The following is a 23,739-nucleotide window of genomic DNA, read 5'->3' as shown; positions in this document are numbered from 1 at the left end:
TAGCACAATGCAATTCTCCAAAGACAGTCAATATTTTAGAGGGTTGAAAATGTAAAATTGAAATAGAAGGCATGCTAAAATTGAGTAATTTTACTAAATTTACTGCTAAGATTCAGTAAGTATAAATGTTCTCTGGAGAAAGCAATCTGTCTATTCATCCATCCGTCTTCTGTTTTATTATGAAAAGGTCTTAAGTGACTGCTCAATACATTTTTATTGAATGTATCAGTGGTGTGACAATGAAAAACTAAAGTCAGATAAGAACAGAACCAAGGCCTGTGGCAAACAAGAGCAGGAATTGGGAAACATAGGAAATAATATACAAGGAACATATTTATAAAAAGTTGAAGGACTGCAGCAATGTTGCTTCACCAGTCCTTATAACTCCACGACAAACCATCCGAAGGAAGTTAACTGTACTCTCATACTATTACAGGTTAGGAAACAAGGTAAGGCTCAATTTCCTTGGCATATTCATTCAATAGATATTCATTATACCATGTACTGTATTGAGCAATAGGGATTAGATGGAGAAAAATTACGCTTGTGACAATCTGAGATGAGGAATAGCTGCCTGGTTCTTTTGGTTTATCCATGTCACTTACTCAGTGACTTTTCCAGATGACATGAGCATGAAGCTTCAGGAGATTCCTACAGAAAAGTTCTAAGATACATGATTGAAAGTTGTGCTATTTATTATAGAGATATTGTTCATTGTTCAAACTTTTACTTGATGTGAAAATTTCTTTTAAAGTTTTGAAAAAAGGCTCACTTGGGCGTGTGTTTGGAATTTTTGGTGAGATTTAAAAATCTGAATTTAATTTTGCACAGCAGAGTAAATTATGGCCCCTTGATTTATCCAACTAAAGGTCATGGGCTAATCCTTTTGGATTATGGTGAAGGAAAAGGAACACTTTAGTTAATTATAGAATGAGTTTGCATGATTTACAACCCTCAGCTCTGTTATGGAAAACTTTCAAGGGATTCAATATACAAGTGGTTATTTTTCTGGATGATACTGTTGTTGTTACAGCTGGACTTCACCAACTGAATCATCTTGGGCTTATGATTAGACCCTTAAGTGAAACATTATTTTGAATAAATCATCTTCCCAGAATAAAAACAAGAGTTTCAGTTCAAGCTTGGTGATTAATGCAGTGGAACAATCAAGCTTTAGCTAACGGTAGGATTTAGAAACCGGGAAGATGCTATGCTCATGTATTTTTCTAGCTGGTAGGGAATGCCAGTTAGCATCCAATAAACTAGTTGCCCAATAAACTAAATGTAGGGTTAGCCACATGAAGATCATTGCTTCAATTTAACACCTCAACCAGGTTCATTAATCTGTCAAATCACAGATTTGTATTATTTATTCTGTATTCATGTCTAATAGGCCTGAAACAGTGTGTAGCTATAGACAGTAAATAGATTATAGGATGTGAAAGACTCTGAGGTTAGTGATAATGCTTTATCTTGTTATCAGGCAAGATGCAAGTTCAACAGAGCTACAAGCAGGTTCACAGTGCGCAGAAAAAAAGGCGAGGTCCAGAAATAGAAATGGCATATTAAATGCAACATAGCCTTTTGAAGCCAATTTCTAAAAGTGCAAATCCTATATATCATTTCTGTCTATCAGATAATAATACAACTAGTTAAGAACATGGTAGATTTGATATTTATTGCCTTACTTAATTCTTGCACCTACCCAGTGAAGTAGGACTCATTATCATATTGGACAGATGAGGAAACTGAGATGCAGAGGGGTAGGTAAATGATCCTAGCCAACTCACAACGTAAGTAGGGCAGAAAGACACTTGATTTCAAAGCTCAAGGTTTTCAAAGTTGTTGTTTTTTTCCTTTTTTAAAGTTAGTCTGCCTTTCACTACTATACTACTACAGCCATCCACAAAAGTAATTTGGGCTATTTGCACTAACAACTTTATATTTGTGTGGCAAAATTGCCTGTGAGTAACAATTTATTTAGCCTTTGTGACTGCAATAGATGAGAAAGAATAAGAACGCTGAAGTTCTGGTCTCATCCCTCCCATTGATTGCCTAGTTAAGCCTCTGATTTTTTTTTTTTTTTTTGTACAGCGTTGGAAAAAATGTCTTTCTTCATCATCTGTGAAATCCTAAAGAGCAGGTTTTTTTTCCCCTCTCTCTCTCCTTCTCTCTAAGTCTCTCCGCACTACGTGTAACAGTTAGCAAAAAAGTGGGCCTTTCACTTTCAAGAAGAACAGTAAATAGTGCATTATCGTACCTGCCTCTCAGAGGTATTTTAATTGATTGTAGTTAACAAAGGATGTGGCGATGTTCTTAGAAATTGCTGTGAAATGTGGATAAAAACATGATCAACGGGACGAGCGGGCACAGCTTGTCGGGCATGTTTTTAATTTGCATTGATGTAACTTTCCTATTTCTGGGCATCCTTGGGAGGACACATTTAATAAATTAAAAAAGAAAATTTATTTTTCCAAAATGTTTCCTGACCTTCACAGCATAAAAACCAACGAACCCGAGCTTCCGCGACGACAGACTGTCGGGAATTGTAAAGATGATTCCGGCAGCGCATTGTTTGGCGGGAGGAGCTCAGCCTTCCACTAACAGAAAAGTCTAAGTCAGCATTTACTTGGAAAATTTCTTTTAAAAGAGTTACAGAAGCAGTCCACAAGTATCAATATTCCCTGTACAAACTCATATCTTTGTTCTGTTCTGTAGCTCTTGTGCCGTCTCTCTCTTTTTGAATTTCCTATAAAAGCTAAATTAGGTCTCAAGGGTTCTGCACCACTAAGCAAGGATCTCTTCTAGTCCATTGTGATGGAAGTAAATGTACTCAGGAGGGAGATGTACTTGAAGGAAAGGCTAAAGAATCTCCCTTCATTGAATTCCCCTGTCTCCCACACAACCTACCCACCCTGACTTCTCTAAATACTTCCTGCGTACGCATGTGCGCACACACTGCCACTAGCCTTCAGCAAAACTGTGCAGTAGATAGGATATTTGTCTCAAATCAGCACAACCGTTCTGTGCCGGCCTCTTCTCGACTCTGTCAAGAGGGGATGGAAGGATCTTTCAAGTTCTCAACCCTCAAACTTTCTCCTTATGTCTTTACAAAACGTGTTCTTGGGGAAGGAGTTGGTAAACTCATTTACCAGGGTGTAAGTCATATGAAGGTTGAATTTTTACTTTGTAATAGCATTCAAGAACAACCAGACTCTACTTTTGCTGTCTGTGACCCTTATCTTACTATTGTTCATTTATATTGTATTAGTGGTGTATTGTAAGATTATGGGACTGTAGCGAAGTTAACTGTAACTCTAACAATTTGTAGAGTAGACTCGTTGGATCTTAAAATCACAAAGGAGACTCCAATTCAGGATTTTGGAATTACATGGTCCTGAGGCAGACTCTCAGTGTGCACATCTTTCACCAGTTTGCTTATGGACAGGTTACGTAGTCTCTAAAAGCCTCTGTTTCCTCAAAAAATGAAAACAACTGAAAACCAGTCCTGGTAACAATGTAACAAAAGTATTATCCTTAAGGGTATGAACCTATGGACTTTGAAAGCTAGACAAGACCCTGGAGACAATCTCATTTGACATTCTCATTTAGCAATGAGGAGGCGGGGCCAAGAGGTGGCTAGCCCAGGCTTCACAGTCAAGGGGAGCAAAATGCCTCCTGATTTAAATTCTAGAGCTCTTTCCACTGAATCCTCAGAAGACAGCCTGTCTTTTGTGAGATAACAAAATACCATTGTGCTGGATACTGATTGCACTTGGGTGTAAGCCACATGTTCTCAAATTAAGACAGGTTGCCTCAGGGCCAGGTGCAGTGTGTGGCCATTGGTGGCAATTTTTAAAATGTATATATAATAAAAAGACACATTTTCCAATAATTTGGAATGATCACCCTCTCCTTTCAGATGGTCAACTAATAATGCCAAAGAGGGAAGTTTTCATAGGATGTATGACTTAAGGAGGGAGATGACCAGTGCATTTTTCCAGACCATTTACTTAGCTTTGGCTTGGCTAGAGTCAGGGGGGCATCTGAAGGTCATGTACCCCAGACAGACAAGATCTAGAGGAGGAAGTCAGCTTGACGCATCCTGCTGCCATAGGTGAGTGACAGGGAGGGCACAGCTGAAAAAAACCTGGATTTTAATCCCAGTTCCTCCAGGTGCTTTCTGGGTGATGCTGGGCAAATGATTTAACCTCTCTGTGCTTCATAGCCTTCATCTGTGAAATGTGGGTTAAAAAAACAAAAAACAAAAAACTATACTAAGTTCCTTTTAAAATAATTACTTTAAAAAAATTAACAGGTAATTCACATAAAGTACTCACTGCCTTTAGCTATGAGTGATGATGAAGTTTAGACTAATACCAGGGAAACATGAACCTTATGACTTATTTTATACATGTATGAGCTTTTCACAAGATCACTTATCTTGTAGTGGCATTTTCAATATCTCTCTCTTTGTTTCAGAAATTGAACCATTAAAAAAATAAAATAATGGGTCTGGGGAAATTCCCACTGTTTAAAAAAGTACTGGACTAGCTTTTTTTTTTTTAATTAAAATGTCTAAAGAAAATATTTTTTTTTCTGGATTCAGATATAAGTTCATCAAATGCCTTTCAAACATTACAGCTTTTATCTATATAAAACTTTGTATTCGGAAATAGGTTCTGCCTGAGAAAGCAGGTTTTTGACTGCTAACAAGGTGCTAATAACTGCACCACCACACCATACCTTTCTGCCAACTGACTTGGCTTGTATTTAATTAGACTACAAGATGTTGGACTGAGCATAGCACAAGTTATGTAAGTTTCACAGTTTAGATCTCTTGATGTCAGTACCTTCCCTTACAGCAGAAAAGCACCATCAAAATTACAGGCATAAAGAGAATCTTAAAAATGAAATGATAAAGAAAAACACTGATTTGTTTTCACACACACAAAAAAAAAGATGAGAGAAGTTGAGTTTTTTTTTAAAAGATGAGACATTCATTTTGCAGGTGTATATTTGAAAGAGGACTCAGATAAAATTTTGAGGAATTTTTCTAATAGAAAGCATAATAGAAGTGACTCGGTTATTCCAGATTCTTAGAGGCACCTTCAAAAGTTGTGGGTGAAGTATGATAAAATAAAATGTTGGATAGATCCTGTTTTAAAAGTAGTGACATCCTTCATAAAACACTCCCCTGAAAGAACAAATCAACCTTCCATAGCTATGGAAGAAAAAAAACCAGACACACACACAATGGGTGTAATAGTATTCAGTGAGATAGCACGTGGAGTAACATTGCAATTTATATCTGGTAAATGTTGTTTCTATGAATTTTTTTCAACCAGATTGTGCTGAACAAATGTAAATAAATACAAGAGAAAAAAAAAAAAAAACAACAGACCGAAATAACTTGCATCAGGTATGTTCAGAACTGCCAGGTGGGAGCGAGGACAGGGGTAACTGATATGTCAGCTAAGCTGACACTGCTGACGCTGGATGTCAAACCAAATGTCCCAACCTCCTCCCTGTTTCATGCTTGACTCCTCTTTTTATTCAGTGACCCCTAAATCATTAAGAGGTCAGTTTTAAACACAAGAACAGTCATATATTTCCCTTTTCCTCAAAAGTTCAAACACTAGGTCCCCAACATTCTCAATTTATCTCAGTCCAACAAAACTGCTATTTTGACATTTCGGCATCTCTCAATTCTTTCCTCTAATAACCAGATCTCTGCTTCCCCATGAGAACTTCCTTGGAGGCCTATTGTTCTTGGATAATTACACATTTATTATAGATGTTAGTTTGTGACTCTCTGACCCTCAGCTTTCTTATTTGCGATATAGAGCTAGCAATACTTCACTTTTTTTTTTTTTTTTTGCGTGACAATAAGAATTCAAGAACAATCATAAACTATTTAATGAGGGCTAAATACCAGGCACCGCGCTAAGCACTTTATAACGTTAACACATTTGATTCAGCTCTTACAATGATCCTATGATGTAGATGTTTAGTTTCACTTTACAAAAAATTTGAGGTTCAGAAAAGTTAAGTAACACTGTAAGTAGTAGAGGTGGAAGGTACCTGGACTGCCTCACTTCGATGCCTGGGATTGTAACTAATCCCATAGGCAGTTAAGGACCAAATGCAGCACTCACACATAGAGTCAATGCCAGTTTCCTCCTGTACATTTTATTTCATTTGGAGTGGTACACACACGATTTCTGCCCCCAAGTTTTTGTTCACTCTGTCCTTTCTCCTGAAAAGTTTGCCTGTGAATCTTTGCCAATAAAATTCTACACAATATGAAGGCTTAGTTCAAGCGCATTCCCATAAAGTTCTTCCTAATCACTGTGATGTTGACCTTTGTAAACTCGTCTAACTTTTATCCATTTCAGGCATCATTTGGCAACGCCATATTGTGTTAGTTAGTTGAACTTCGCAGCAACTTGAATGGACTTAGAGTCTATAATACTGAGTGATCTAGCCCAGAAAAAAAGAACTGAGTACCACATAGTCCACTCATAAGCAGATCTTGAACAATTATTATAATACCATAAGAAAGGGATTGGCAATAGTGGGTAACTGCCAGGGCGGGGGTGGGATTGGCAGTACTGGGAAACTGCCGGGGTTGGGGAGCACACCTTATCAACAAGGGTACCTGCATAATGAACATTTGTATACCTAACCGTGAATTGTACCCCACATCTTTAAAATTAAAAATTAAAAAATTAAACAAAATAAAATAAATAAATAAAACAATTCACATTTGTCGGTTTGAAATCTCATGGTTTCAGTTTTAAAGGAGTGTTACAGCATTTTGCAATAGGTAAGAACACTTAGGAGGTAGAGTGTCTGGTTCTGAATCCCAGTTTTGCCATTTAGTGGATATATGACTTTGGACAAGTTACTTAACCTTTCTATACCTCAGCTTCCTCATCCATCAAGTGGACCTAATAATAGACACTATTTTATCACAAATTTGCTATAGGATTAACTGAGTAAATATCTGTTAGGAATTAGAGCCAAGCATGACACATAATAAGTGCTATAATGGTATTTATTTGTTGAATACGTAAATTTTCTTTACTGGATCTCCTTCAATAGGAGATACATATTAGATATACCAAACAGATACATACTACATACTAGATACACCATATTTACAGCATACTAGATACACCAAGTGTTTGTTGATTTATTAGCCATTTTAATTTTCCTTTTCATAACTAATTTAAAGCTTTAATTACCTATTATAAAGTATAAAGTTGAGAATTCAAAGATGTCTAATCTCAAGGGGTTCAAAATATGATAAAGACAAATATAGAGGAAAATATATTTGAATATTAATTATTCACTTTATATGGAATAACTGCTTATTATTCAATATTATATTGAAATTATTATTCCATATTATATTAAAATCATTATATTGAGTTATATTCAATATTATATTGAAATAATTAAATATGACAGCCTTACATTATTAACTGTGGGCAAGTTGCCTAGTACTTCTAGAAGTAGGGCTCTGTGGCTAATATCTAATTTCTGTGAGGTTTACAATTCTTTTATTCTTCGGTATCAGTCATAGTTCAACACGTTTTTGATATACTATTGTTTCCTTAAGGTTTGAATACTTAAACACATTTATTCACTTACTGGGTTTCAGGTTTTGTGCTAGGTGATGGGAATATTAAGTTCAATATGACATTGTATCTTGTCTTCAAGACAGTCAAGTGTTGAGATCAGCAAACTGCTGCCCACCCAAATCTAGTCTGTCACCTGTTTTTATAGTTTATTGGAATATAGCCATGATCTTCCATTTGCAATTTACTATGGCTACTTTTATGCTACTCTGCCACTGAGTGCTACAATGTCAGACTGACAGAGACCACATGGGCCACCAAGTCTAAAATATTTACTATTTGGGGCATTACAGAAAAAGTTTGCAGGCTGGGCTTGATGGCTCAGCCTGCAATCCCTGCACTTTGGGAGGTGGAAGTGAGTGGGTTGCCTAAGCCTGTGTGTTCGAGACCAGCCTGGGCAATTTGGCAAGACCTTGTCTCTGCAATAAATCAAAAATTACTCGGGCATGGTAGCCCGCGCCTGTAGTTCCAGCTACTTGGAAGGCTGAGGCGGAAGCATTGCCAGAGCCTAGCAAGTGGATGCTGGGGTGGCCGTGAGTGTGCCACTGCACTCTAGCCTAGGTGACGGAATAAGACTGACTCAAAAAAAAAAAAAAAAAAAGTTTGCAGATTCCTGTTCTAGTGGGATGTACCAAACTGTCTTTTTTTGGGGGAAGATACTGTTTCTATCTCATGGTTGCTGATTCTGAGGTTGGTAGTCATCCATAACTTCTACAGAAAATAAGCAGTTATTACTGTTCAAGGCTTTTCCTATATGATTGTGCCTGGCCATCTAAGAAAAGTTGATGAAAAGTGGGTTATCATTTTTGGTTCTTCTCAGAATTTGAAACAGCTGTTGTCCAAGTACTCAACTAATGCAATTCCTAAGCAATTCGGTAGCCAGTTTAATATAGACCTGAAAAATCATGACAGACCACTGTGCAATAGGAAGCATAGGTGCTAGGGCACTCTCTTTCATCTCACAACTACTATAAAAGCAGACTATATAGTATATACAATAATACTGCAAAGGATGTAATTTTCAAGGCAGTTTAGATTTTATATATTAAAATAAAACAGATGAATTGATCTTTAAATATACCAATCAAATCTACATCTCAAAATGTTTTGATATCCATATCATGCATTTGAAAAGGAAAATGCATAAACAAGCTCTTTAACAGAAATTTCTCAATATCTATTTTTCTCACTTCACTTCGCAATGTCATTCTAATGTCAAAATTCTCATGTTTAAAAGTTTTTTGTTAGTCATCAGGTTATACTTCTCTGCAATGAAAATAAGTATGTATATTTAAATTTAACATTTTTCTTCGTGAACACAGGTTCTGAGTTAAAATTTCTTTTAGATTGATTTATTATTATCTCTAGACTATAATTGGTAAAAATCACACAGCTATATTGCAAACTTCATACTTATTAAACAAAAATAAATATTAAAAAGAGAGTAATCTCCTAATTACCTAGATGGGATTTTTTTCTCTTCCACTTAATTCTGGTACTTATGTTTGACTATTATTTACCGCTAGAATGTAATGAGGTTTTTCATGAATTCTATTCATATTTTTGTTTTTAGAAATATAAGTGTTAAAAAAAGTATTCACATAGATATGTAGAGGAAAGTGGAAATTATTTTGCTGTAGTGATTAAACTCATTTTTAAAAACTCCTTAAATATATGCCTCATATCACATAGAATTCTATTATCAAAACACTATTTTTAATCATCTATAGCTGGCCATTTGAATACATTTTCCTTCAGTTTTGTTCAAAGAAAAGAAATGGAAACTACCAGACTTGCAAAAGGATATTTTTCTCATTTATTAAAATTGTTCATTTTCTCAGCATCAAAATCAATATTTTGAATTGCCCCCTCGTTTAGTGCAATGGAAGTTTTTCCATGGGAACCGTGCACATAATAAGATTTGAAATGAGTGAGAGTTCAGTCTTTCCTTTGTGGAGTGGAAGTAAGGTTATCGGGAAGGAGTAGGTAGAAAAGAAGCAGCAGCTTTCTCACAGAATACATAAGAAAACTGAGAGTCATAAAGTGATTCCATTCAAAAACCCTTCATAGGGTTTCCTATGGTAGCATTTCTCAACTTCAGCACTATGGGCATTTGGGCAGGATAATTCTTTGCTTTAGAACTGTCCTGTACAGTATAGGCTGTTTAGTGGCATTCCTGACCTCTACTATGGGATGCCAGTAGCACCTTCCCAGTTGTGACAACTAAAAACTGTCACCTATCACCTGGGTCACAAGATGACTGCCTGTTCTGAATCAGTATTTTGGGAGTGTGAGTACTCATGTATGAAGGCTATCTTAGTATACACAGTGAACATCGCATTGAATTCTGCTCTATTAAATACTAACGGAGTTTCCAACAGTCGTCAGGGCAAATTGAGATTCCTCATCTACCTCAGAGCATAGGTATATTTAAAATGTCCCCACAACTCCATCAATGAGAAACAGTTCATCATCCAGATTCTTATATTTTGAGACCTGGTGTGTCTGCATTGATATTCTTTAACAACCCGAGGGATTGTAAAGACTCATAGTTTTGTCAGGGGATAAATATGAGCTAGTTTAGTGGAGGAAAAATGAAGGCAAGCTGACAAATTTCTCTATATGAGTATCCTGATCTTTCCTCTATCATTTGAAATCATGTTTCCCAAATTAAGTTGAGCCATTAGAGACAAAAAGGGCAGCAGGATTAATCTACTCTTAAAGAACTTAATAAGGTAGAATGCTTCTTTTCTCAATGATGAATAAAGTTTTTTGTTTTTTTTTTAAAAAAAACAACTTTCCTTCTTCTCGTTCTCCTCATCTTCTTCCTCATCTTCTTCTTGCTATTGTCAGTATCTATTGTGAATTATATATAGCATATGTTTCTCAAGAAGACTAGCCTCTAAGTTTTTTAGAGCATGGGACTGAAATCTATTCATTCTTGTATGTTCAATACTTAGAATACTGCCTAGTGCCTTGATAAATGTTTGGCGATGGATGAAAGAGTCGTGCCAATATCAAATAAGTTAATTTTCTCAATGAGCCATTAAACTTTCAACCTTAACCTTATCATCATACTAGATAACCTCAGGCAAATAAATGAGCTAAAATACAATGATTGATAGATATAGCACAACCTTACTATTATGCCTGAGTAACTGAGCATTCATTTTGACACTTAAAACCAATCTACAGGGACTGTGTGGGAAATATTGAAAGTACAGGAAAAAAAATAAAGAAAAAGTGAACTAAAATATTAATATCCAAAGGTGACTTTTAACATTTTTGGTGTGTTTTATTTAACTTCTCTTTTATGCATTTTAAATAATTTAAATTATATAACACATACAAATTTGCATTTTATTTATTTTTTATTGGTCTTTAGGTTTAGTGAGATCAGGGACAGTGTCTTTTTTGCTTACCATGTTATCCCCACTACTTAAAATACATTGTCAGAGATATCTAGACACTTAATACTAGTGAAGTGTATTGAATACATGGTGAATACGTAATGATAGACACAGTGAATACACACTATATGAAAGTGTATCATAAACAGCGTTACAACACAGGTTTCCCTAAATTACTGATACATCACAGTGAGGCTGCAATATATCTTTAGCACAAGTCCTTAGGTATAAAGTCTTGCTAGTACTTTATTTTCTTTGGAACAATTTCCAGAAGTTGAATTGCTGAGCCAAAGAGTACGATATTTTTAAGGGTTTAGGTTCAAAGATTGTACCACTATAAATTTCCACTACAGAATATGAGGGTGTTCAATTCTTCACACCTGCTATAATTTGACAGGTGACGATGCCACTCACATTGTTTCAATTCTTTAACAAGTGAGATTGAACTCTTTTTTTTTTTAGACGGTTGATTTGCCATTTGTATTTCCTCCGTTTGTAAATCATATATTTTTACTTTTGACTTGCGGCTATTTTTTTGAAGTGTATTTTTTTTGCATTTTTTTACATTTTAAACTGTTTAAGAACCACTCTATTTATTTTGAGGGGGAGTTCCTTTGGCTTGGCTATTCTGGGCACATTCCTATGCGTACCTGTCCTGCTTATCTCACATGATTGCTGGGTGTGTCGCAAAGAAGGCTGCTACATCAGCTCATTAAGAACTATAGAGCACAAAATGCAGACAAGATATTACAAATGTTAACTTGCTATTACATTTGTAAAGAGATGAGACTGCATCTATCGTCTCCTCTCAGGTTTGCATAGTTGCTTTCTTAAAGGTTTTCAGAATTTTCCTTAAGAGCAGCTGCAGCACAAAGAATGACAGAGTTAGTGAGTAAGAAGAAACATACCACTGTTTCTAAAACAGAGCAAGCAAAGAAGGCATTTTGCATGCAGGAAAACAAAGAGCATCACCTGAGATAAATTTACAATATTTTCCAACCTGATATTATTAAACACCATACATGCAAAATATGAAATGAAGACACCCCAACACAGTTTATTTTCTTCATAATCGTATCTGTGGTCAAATTTAGTGGAGTTGTGAGTGTCAGGACTATTCTATAAAGTGATTGATTAATTGGAGTCCTGGAAAATAAACAACAGGGTAGAGTTGGTGTTTCAAGCTATGTTTTGTACAGTACGGTTTACACTGAAGAGGCCTGAAAAATAAATAACAATGAACAAATCATTTTGGCTTTAAAGAAATGCAAATGAACTTAAATTTGAAAGCATAAAAATTAGCCATATAAATGATAGCTTGATGTAAAGAATATCATGTTTCAGCCAAAACGCAAAACAAATTAAATTGCAACATTGTTAAGGAGAAGCAGAGCTCTGCATTTCTTTAGAATTAATGTCAAATTTAATTGGTTTTTTCTTTATATTGCTGGGCACAATTAGACATGGCACCTTCTTAATGTTGTCAAGGTTCTCTCCTTAAGAAAATATCTTATGCTTGTACAAAACATAGAAGGATGATAATAGGGCTTTGATATAAATAGCGTGTTGATGAGAGTTTCAATCCCAGTCAATCAGGCAAAATTAATTAAACTCAGGTGGATAAATGGTGGTATGCTAGGCTGGCTATTCAACATGGTTTTTTCCTTGAAATGCTTATGGTCAAAGATAGATAACCCACCTCTTGATGGACATAAAAACCAGAAGAGAGAATTGACAAGCTGAGAGTCGAATGAGTGCATTCATATCACAAACGAAAACTACAGGTTGGTTATTGAATGACGAAGAAATTTTTATTTAGTTGTCAAAAGTCACTATAGCTACTTCTCATAAAATTGCTTCCTTAAAATGGATGCAGATTCTTAGGGAAACAATATCTATAAATATGTAATTTTATCAAACATTTGAAATTTATATAAAGATGTATTTTGTTTATGTAATTAAATTTTTTCGACTGTTGAGGGAACAATTATGGTAAGAAAATAATTTACCACTTATACTTAGAATTTGTTATTATTTTGACTAGACAGTTCCTATTGAGAATCTGTAGATTTTTCCATAATACGTATTTTGATTTTTGCTGAGATTGGCACTTGCCATTATCAGTATTTGGAGATTGAAAACTGTGGAGAGCTATAGTTTTTTTAAGGGGATCTTATGACTCAATAAATAGTTGTAGTATATTATTCTCTTTTCCATATATGGTCAAAACACTGATGAGAGTTTTGGGCAAAGGTTTTCTCTTAAGAGCAATATTGGCCAAATGGTGGTGGAGGTTGCATCTGGACTTAGCAGGTATTGATGCCATGATTGATTAGAGATACCTACCATGGGTACAGAGGAGGCAAAAAATAGTATGACCTAAGAAAGACAGCACCGATTAATAAAAATATAACTGGATTTGGAGACAGAGCTTTTGTTTCCAATCAAATTCTGATATCAATGACTTTTAACAAATGATTATGGGCAAGTCATAAATTTTTCTCATTTAAGAAAAAGGGACATAACACTGGACATTTGAGAAATTCAAATGAAACAAATACTATCTAAGGAATTCTTTAGGACTTTTATAAGAAAAGCAGTTTGTTGTGTTTGAAACTGTTATCTTGAAGGGCATAGCTTCTTAGACACTAAGTGCTCAGTAATCAAGATTTGTTGAATCACATTTACCTGATTTACTATTGAAGTATCACCTACAACTTTGTCACATACTTTTAAAGCATTGTTTTAGGAAAAAGGGCTATCTTTGCCTCTAAATGAACACTCAAATCAACCATATTAGATGAGCTTTTCAAAACTCATTGATGAAAATGAGGATACAAAATTTTGGTGGGAAGAAATCCAGAATCAATGTATCTTATTACAAAAGAACATTTTCTAAAACCAATCATATACATTTTAATTTTTTCTGACATGGGTGGCAGCCAGAACTGATCATTAGTAACATTAGTAAACAAAACAAAGCGAAAACACAAGAGGGAGGGTATTAGTGTTTCTTTATTACTCTTATTATTGACATTTTTGAGCTGACCTTGGAAAGCTTTACTCCAAAAGCCTTGTTCCTTTGGTATTTAACATTTTTTATTATCACAAGAATGAAAATGTATATGCAAAGACAAAAGTGCTTAGAATTAAACCTAGTCAGCATTTAAAAGAAAAAAAAGGATAATGATAAAGTTTGTCTTAAACTTAATTTTTAGAGCAAACAGATAATAGGTTGGGATTCTAAAAATTCTAAATAATTTATTTAAAATATTTTATTTTTATAAAAAAACAAATTATTGCCAAGAAACACTGTACCTTAACGATACGATGTGTTTTTCCTGAACAAATGTTCCTCTATTCTACCAGACTGTGTGGCATTTGTTCATATTCAACAACTGTGGAAATTTGGAACAAGGTTTCTTCTCCTTTCTTTAAAAGTCTTTAATTCCTTTGCATGTGCCAGGCACAACTTATGCACAAGTTAACAGGAAATGTTCTGTGTAATAATTTTATTATTTGACCTGACAATGATAATTATAGCCAGTTATTCATTAGAAACTCAGCACATCTAAATTCTTTAAATTTCCGTCTTAGTGTTTGATTCTGGAATATAGAAGCCAACAACTGCTGTTAGGGTAAAATATGATTTAAGTGTTTATTTTGGCTCAAGCTATATAATAAAAATTTTACTTGAGAAACTTAGAATACAGATTTTCACGCTAATGCAGAATTACAAAACCCATATGAAACACTTTTGTGATCCATGCCTTGATCAGGTGAAATGAAACATTTTAAATATAGTTTGTCAAATAACTAGTTTCACTTATTTCCATTACACTATTTAGGCAAATAAAAACAGTATGACTGTCTGAATTTCATGTTCTCACAGTTAATTACAGGCAACAACACATTCTGATTCTGCTTAATAAGACTGTCTTTAAACAGTCTCTAATGAAAAGATAAAAATAGTGGTTTAGTGTTTGCTAAGACTATGCGTAATTCCAAAAAAACTAGAGAAAAACCTAGACTCACATTACAGATAACACTTCAAGTTATATGTAAAACCACTATTCTCCAAAGGTTTAGTCTACATTTATCACCCAGAATAGTAAACTGGCCCAGACATAACGTAAAGTGGTTGTATGTGTCATATAACATAGGAGCATCTGAGAGTAGCTGCAATAAGGGGTCAGGGAGGAGGTGTCCAGAAAATTGATTGTCTTATTAAATAACTATTTAATAAATGCTAGTAAAAGTTAGAGTGGTCTTCCAACCTTTCACTTTTTTATAAAAGCCTCGAGAAATGAGGTCATTCATCCACTTCTTGAATTCTTTCAGGTGCAAGAAATACGTGAACCATTATATTATCAGAATGTTGACACAAAATAAGAGTACAATTCCTTAGTCTAAAAAATTCTGGCCAATAATCAGCATTTAAAAAAAATTATCTGCTTTTTAGAATTGAAAAAGTATGACTCTGTGGCCTTGCTCACTATGTAGAAATTTGAAGACGAGGTTCATGTTAATGCAGACAGTTGTGGCCAAGAGTGACGATTTGGTTGCTTGCAATTTTAAGTGGTGGCATTTATTTATGTGAATCCTTCCCAGCCCAGAGTCCGTTTTTCAGCTTTGTAGTCTCATAGTTTGATCTTGCCGGTGTTTCAGAAGGGATTAGACATTGGTATGGGACCCACGTTAACCAAGCTCACAAGAAATAATGTATAAGACCAAAACAACAAATTATCATTTCAAAATGAGGACCTTAACTGGGAGCTGTAGTGAACACTTTTTTCAGCCTGATCAGCAATTTACTCAATGATAGTGCTGGGATGGACTGGCTAATATTTGCCTCTCACACTCAGTTTTTATTACGAAAAGTCTTCAGAGTTCTCCTTCCTTAAAGATGCTTAAGAAAGAGAATAGCTAAAAAAAAAGTCAGGAAGACCATGCTGTTTTGATTTTATAACTTGATTTTCAGTGTATAGTACTATATCGAAGTTCTGGAATGAATGAGTTTGAAGACTATCACTGTTGGGCTTCAGATACTGCCTACATACTCTATTACTTCAGTGGATTTTATTCTCCTTGATATCTAGTAATCTAAGATGCTCTCTAGAGCAGATATCACTACTTCCAGATAATAGCTTAAACATTAAAGAAAATAAAACCCAATATATAGCAGCCATTTCCTTATCTTAACAAAACGAGAGATTCCTTATAAAAACAAATGCATAAAGATATTGTAAAGTGTTTTGATGTTTTTTTCCTTCACGATGCTTTTTTTTAAAAAAACAAGTTTATTATGCTCCCTTCCTCACAATGACATTTGTGGACTTTAGCATTTCTTTTTGTAATTTTAAGGATTACCTTAGAGTTTTCTTTTAAATTGTTACTTGAGAATAAATTTACTAGCAAAAGTTTTGAGAACAATACAAGTAGCTGTGCTACATCAAGTTATGTTCTTTTTGAGATAGTTCTACCATAAACTCGATTTCAAATAGTACCAACTATATAAGGCAACTGGGAAGTACAACTAACAGTAATTTAATAGACCTCATTTATGATGAACAAATTCATCCAAGGGGGGACTTCCACTCATCTTTAGAGGCCATATCAAACATAACTTCCCCTGTGAGAGCTACTCTGACTTTCTGATTGTGTCCTTGCTATCTTCTCTTCTGCGTTCGCTTTGATCATGGCTTTACTGCACCAGTTGACTGTACTATATCAACTCAAGCATCCTCAGGGTACCGTACTTTGGGTGAAAGGGCAATAAATTTTGAGTAAATAAATATGTGAAGTACATACATTTCTATCTGGCTGTAAAAGATGAAATCTTTGAGTTTATCCCTTTTAAAATTAAAACTGAAACATTTTGGGGAAGATGATCTCATTCTCATACTTCAGAGTATATCTTAATTTGGGCTCCTAAAAATGAGTTGATCAATGAGTTTGACAAAGTTTTCAGAATAAAGAGAATCAAGCTTTGTTGGTTTCCAATAAGAGACAGTTGTGTTTGACAATATTAGAAACAAAACAAAGCTGGTCAGAAAATTAAAATAAAATATGTCCACTTTATTTTCCAGTGAATAATGCTAATTTATTTCATGCCAAGTTCTGGTTAGAAATGCCAAGGACTTATTTTTCTTTTAAAAGCTTTTAAGGTTCCCTTTTTAATTCTGTGTCTAAATTCAGAGTAGTGTTTGTACTTTTAATTCAATATTAAAATATTGTATATCTGCTATTGTCACATGATTGATGAACATAATCTAATGAAATTCAGTAAATTATGTCTCTTTAAAAGAAAGATGCTTTATTAGACAACTGAATTAGAATTTTAAGAATATGTAATTTAAAATCAACTTATTGAAATATTTGTTGAGAAAAGCTTTACTATGAGATAAAAAATATATATAACAGTTTTCTTTAAGCATTATTTGGTTTACTGAGAACAAAGTAATATAAATAGACTAGTAACAAAAGCATAATTTAGTAAACAACCGGATTAATTTGCTATTTCTCCGCTGGTGTTAGTGATTCCTCTAAATTAAAGGAATATTACCCAGGACCACATGATATAATAACTAATCATACAAAAAATGACATTAATGAATACTCATTCTAGTAAAGTAATTTGCAAAGTCAGCATATCCAGCCAGCTAATAAAATATTTACTATGTAGAGGTGAACATGCTTAAGTCAAAGAAAATTACTTTTGCTCTTTTATAAGAGCATATTTTTGAATAAGCTTTCAACTTCATATTTTGGCAAAAATGACATGCTCATTTTGGCTTTTATAAGAACATGCCTGTGTCAAGAACATTCTAATTTGATTTTAAAACAAAATGTATCATCTCATTATTATTATAAAGTTATAATCTATTGTTATAACTATAATCTATATTTCCAATTATTTATAAAATAACCACTAACCAAGAAGAATACATGCCATATTAAGTACTAAATATTATACCTTCTAAGTGTTGTTTTTAAATGTTTTAAGTGCTTACTATGCAAGATGTACAACAATGTGGGTAGACTATATATTGAATAATATTTTTAGCTCCTCAGATAAGCACTATCAAAGTTGCACTTATTACAGAGCCACCAAATCTGGGACTTGAAATATTAATGACCACATAGATATATTTTAAAGGTTACCTGAGCAGTCCACAATTCTAAGGAGTTTGAAATACACAATAATTTTTTGACACTATGATCACAATATTTCCTTTCATAAGAATCCACCCTCAACCCATTAGTTAACCACATGGCTATTATATGTAGCTTGATTCACTATAAATGCCGTTATAACACCTGTGGTTTCCCTCATTAAGAATTGAATGGACGGGGTCAGGGGTTGAAAGGGCAGCATATGCGCTATGAAAGAACTAGTTAACATAGCCTATTATATTGGTGCACTGGTAAATCTCATTTCTATTCATCAGATGATTAGTTCAATCAATATTTATTCCTCTGTGCTCCCTTTGTCTTGTGCTACAAAGGAGACATCCTTCAAATTCATGGCATAAGCCTTGTTATCTATGAATTTGTTGCTTAATTTGAGAGGGAATATTTTATTTATTTGGCAGTCCTGAATTCTTTGATTCTCTTTCCCTCTAATTATCATTAGGTAGTATAATGGAGTTTTGTGTAGATTATTTATAAATAGATGCTATTAACAGTTTCTTTTTTATGCAACTGGTACCACGTGTATTCATATCTTCCTTTTGAATGCTCTAGAAAGTTGCTTCTACTTCTCTAAATATGCTTGAGTTTGGAAGTCTGGATTGTGAAAGCAAAGATAAGAATGATTTTCTCTCTCAAATATTCATTCTTCTTGTCTGAGTGGGTGGTTATAGGCACATACATATACATATTGCGTATCAGTGTGTATCAACAGACGCCTCCAAAGACTGCTATTATCTGCTAAGGATTCTGTTAAGTCAGAGATTCTATTCAAAGTAAGATAAATATTTGCAAAAAGCTGTAATTGGAAGATGATTACAAAATTGCAGGAATAATACTTTTTGTGTAGAGTGCCTATTTTATCAAAGGTCATCATTTATTATATCACAAAAGATTTATTTCATTAGTCTGCTTAATTTCTATCCTTTAGATAAGAATAGATGAAACAGCAGAACTACACCTAGAATAAAAAAATCTACACTATTTATTAAGCACAATTTTCATTTTTGATATTTACTTTTCTGTATATCTTAACATCACAATAAAATGTTTTGTTAATGTTAATTAAATTAATGCCAATACCTTTCTTCTTGTCTTTGTGGAATAAATATGGAAATGGGCTAGTCTTAAAAAGTTCTCTTCATATTATTAGAAGGAGAAACATTTTCAATCACTTTAATCACTAATAACTTTTACAGTCGCAACATATATGCTCATGAACTTTGATTAGTTTCAACCTGGCCAGAATTTGACAGTCTTCACTTTGGCATTAATTCTCTTATTGCCTAGTATGTTTACCTATAAGGCTTAGATTTTGCCAAGCACAGTGCCACTGATGTTATTGTTCACAATGTTAAGCCTCACTTTACTTGTAAATTTATAGAATCCCAGAAGACCCACGTATACATAATTTTAACTTCACAATTTACTAGAATAATAGTATTCTTTATTAGTTGAATGCTATAATATGTACTTCAGATTAGAAGTATATTATTTATTGCAGTGAAAAAAAATCTAGTGAATGTGCTGTGATTCACACGTTTATTTCCTAAAACTATTGTAATGAAAGGTATAAAAACAATAGAAGCCATCTTATATCCTAAAAGGTGAATACAGGTTTATAAAATGTGAAGTCATAGCTGAAAAAAAAAATGACTTACTTGTCTTTTTGTGTAGAAAAACTTCCTTTATCATTTTATCATTTAAATAATTTTAAAATCCTGGTTACAATTCTGTACATGCTACCTTTAGGAAAAAGATAAGCATTATCAACAAGGTTCAAATGTCATTTTCATGAAGACCAACGCTGAAACTTTATATTTTTTTGTGCTATAAAATATTTGTTGCTATTAAAATTAGGTTTCCTGACTTGGAAACAATTAAATTTAATATAATCTATGCAAATACTGTGCACACCTGAATAGTTGTTTTCAAGGCTATTAATAGTTTAGTATTTACTAAATTGTTACCACAATAAGTAAATGTTAATACTCGTATTTGGTTAAGAGTATTAATGTTATTTATATTAAACTAGCACATAAAATCACTTTAATAATGATGCAAAAATCCACTTTTTAAGGATTTTCTAATGAGTAAAAACTATATTGTTGTTGATAGAAAATCCAAGAACTTCTATGATCATTTAAAAATGAAAACAAAGGAGTTTAAATCTTGCATCCCTCATTTTTATTAAGCTTGGTGCTTAAAATTTCTTCTTTTACATTTCCGCCATGTTTTTACAATTCCTGAGTATCCAAAAATACAGAAAAGTAAAAGCCTTGGTGGTACTAACGCCTATCTCAGAAACCTGTCAAGCACTCTGTGCCACAAATAGGTACTTGTTACAAATTCACCCATGAAGGAGAGAGTCACTAGATGTAACCATGGACCAGGATACTTTTTTGGCTACATGTTTTTCAACAATACTTGAACAATAGCTTTGGGATTTTTATTTAAACGGTTTGAATGATGACTTTTCTTGGAATAAAGACAGCTTACTGATGATTACTTAATGAGCAATTATTAATGGACTACTGACAGAGCTGTCCTTCCAGCAATGGTCTGTTTATTTTTTAATTATGGGAAGTGGAATGTTGGTTAGAAATATTTAATTGGAACCTGTGGAGAAAATGGAGAGTGAGAACTTGTCTAGAAAATCTAAAGGCCCTGCCAGCAGTACCTTCGGAGCTCCATACTTCGAAGGGTTGCCATACCTCTGTGAGCAAGCTTCCTCCTTTCGAAAGTTTAGCAGTTAGTAAAAATTATTATTTGCAGTTAGTCACCTGCAAATAATAGATGAAAACTGGACTTTAGAAAAGCCAAACCTCATCCTTGTTTATAGCAAGCATAAAACCAGATTGCTAATCCGCCCTAGCGACAATCACCTATTGATTGCCACGACATCTGTGCTCCTGTTTTTGGAAGCAGGGTCTTCTGCGGAGGCAAGACTGAAAAATCAGACCACTTCGGTGCCCCAGTGTTACGAACAGCTGACAGATCTTTCAGAAAGGAGCCCTGAAACCCACACCTCGGCTCACTCCTTTCTCACCTATTGATGGACCCAATTAAACTCCTCCCCTCCGCCCTCAGAAGTTACTCCTTTCAACGTGCAATCTACGAAGAAGCCTCTCTAGAACTCCTGTGGTACCCTCTCGCAGACAAAGGGTGAAATGCTTTCTGCGCCACCAAACGCAACCTCCTCCGCCCCAGGTCAGGGTAATCCACCGAGCTGTGTCCGGTCTCAGTTTAGTTGTGGGGCTGGACTCGGACCTCAAAGAGCAGAGCCTCTTAACCCCTTTCTTACCCCGGACTACCCTGGGGATGGAGTCTCTTAAATGCCCTAGGCGGGGGCAGGGACAGGTTTGCTGGATTGGCCCGGAGGGAGACCACTCAATCCTAGACCCCGTTTGCGTCGCGACGCAAAGTGCCCTGACCCAGGACAGTTGCCAGCTGCAAACTGTGGAGCCCAGGCGCTGACTGGGACCACCTGGGAATGAGGTGTGTGTGCGTGTGTGTGTGTGTGTGTGTGTGTGTGTGTGTGTGTGAGAGAGAGAGAGAGAGAGAGAGAGAGAGAGAGAGAGAGAGAGAGAGAGAGAGACAGACACGACGGAGTGGGCCCACTGTAAAGCCCAGTTTAAAAACCGCCCCTTCTTTCAACATAGGCCGCTTACCAGCTCTGCACAAGCGAAAGCTGATTCGTTTCCCGCTTTCACTTCTCAAGTTCACACTCAAGTTCAACCCCAACTCCCACAAGACGTCTGAGTAGCCTGGATCTTTTCTCACTCCCGTCCTTAATGAACAACCTCTGATAATGCAGGAGGGCACTGTCCGCAGGAAGTGCGAGGGGGCGCTAAGGAAAGACACCAGGGGTCAGGGAAGGAGAGCCAGGAAGGGCTGCAGGGAGACCTGACTGCTGCCTCTTCGCCCGCCACCTCCCACCCAAGGCCACCCGAGAGCTGCCTCAAGCTAGAAGACGCGGTCCTTGGCATTGTGGGGAGGTTGCCTGCCTCTGGCACGGGGATGTGGGCTTAAACTGGCTCTCTCAAGGTGAGCATGAGGACCAGCGCCTAGCTTTCAATTCTTCGAGCTCCCGGGGTCCCAGAATCGACCGCCAGGGCAAACCTGGACAGTCATCTACAAATTGCTTCTTCAGGAACGGCGCGCTCAAGCGACAACTCACTCCCGCCCTGCCATTCTCCGTTCTAAAACGTAAGGAGAGTGAGAGGCTTTTATGCCCTAGGTCCTAGTGCCGGTTCCGCGAGGTGGCTAGAAGTTTAGGACTTTTTTGGAAAGTATGGACCCAGCCATAAGGGGGAAAGTTGGGAGCAGAGAGGAGAAAGGACAGGTTGGTAGCCCCAGACCGGGGCAGGGAAAACCGAAGGGAGAGCGGATGGGGTGGGGAGATGGGACAGAAGAGAAAAAAACGGGGGATCTCTTACTAAGTGAAGGCTTTATATCCGCCAATTGCCCAAGTGTAGTTTCTTGAAATACTTTGAACAGCGGAGCATGTAACCAAGCCGAACCCAGAACAATCAGCTGGAGCCGGAGCGCACGCACGACGCCCCACTCGCAGCGCGCGGGTCAGTCAAGATCGTCCCCCCCAGGACGCCCTTGTTTCTTATCTACAGTCACTCACCTCTCCACCGCACCCCCCACCCCCACCTCCTAAATCCCCGACAGCTCTCCTCCGTTCCTTCTCCATTTCCTTTCCTGCCACATCCCGGTGTCCAGTCGGCTAACCCAGTCTCTGCCCTTGAGTCCGGGCTCAGGGATCACTGTGTGCCGGCAGGGGTGGGGGTGAGGCCCTCTGCCCCCTAAGGTGCTCCTCTGGAGGTATGGGGGAGTAGGTGGCAGAGGAACCACCGCTAGGTGCCAAGAGACGAGTGATTGCATCCCAACTCTCGCCAGTGCTTCCTCCCTCGACCGCCTCTCCCGGAGTGCGGGATGCAGGAACGCCCGGAGCTGGACGTTTCCAACTTTTTGGTGCCCGAAGCCGGGGGAACGTGTGACGGGTAAAGAAGAGACCTCAAGGAACCTCGGTGTGGCCAGGAAGAGAGACTAGGGGACCGGGTGGGGGGGGTTGGGGAGCCAAGAGGCATGCACAGGTCCTCAGGTGAGGCAGCCACCCGTCGGGCTCTTCAGTAAAAAGAGTAAAGTTGTGGCCGGACCCAGCAGGCAGGAAACCTAAAAGTCGCCGTCACGGCAGGAGAAGAGTCGAAGTGACCCCCCAAAGCCCACCGGCCACCCACCCGGGCGGCCCAGAGTGCCGCCAGAACAGGTGGAACGCTCAAGTCCGCGGCGCGCCTTCCCGCAAACGCCAGTTCGCCCCAGGGTCCCGAGGTCGTCACCGCCCGCGGCGACGATCCCGGCCGGGGGGCGCACCCGGCACCTCTTTCCACTACCGCCCTTTATCTGACAAAAGAGCCGGAGCCAGTGGCTCCCCCGCCGCAAGTAGCCTGCCCCTCCCGCCCCCCGCCCCCTGAACTTTCTCA

The 23,739-nt window shown here is 36.7% G+C and overlaps 1 protein-coding gene across 1 annotated transcript in view; it reads right to left on the bottom strand.

The window, feature by feature from the left end:
- Window positions 1–23,739, bottom strand: part of RORB (RAR related orphan receptor B) — a 198,352-nt gene that overhangs the window by 173,725 nt on the left and 888 nt on the right. The window lies entirely within an intron of this gene.

This window comes from Carlito syrichta, unplaced genomic scaffold (assembly GCF_000164805.1).
Source record: "Carlito syrichta isolate Samal-C Ts95f unplaced genomic scaffold, Tarsius_syrichta-2.0.1 Scaffold316420, whole genome shotgun sequence".
Classification (NCBI taxonomy): domain Eukaryota; kingdom Metazoa; phylum Chordata; class Mammalia; order Primates; family Tarsiidae; genus Carlito; species Carlito syrichta.
The sequence above is the reverse complement of the archived record's forward strand: the minus strand, read 5'-3'. Positions and strand labels throughout refer to the sequence as shown.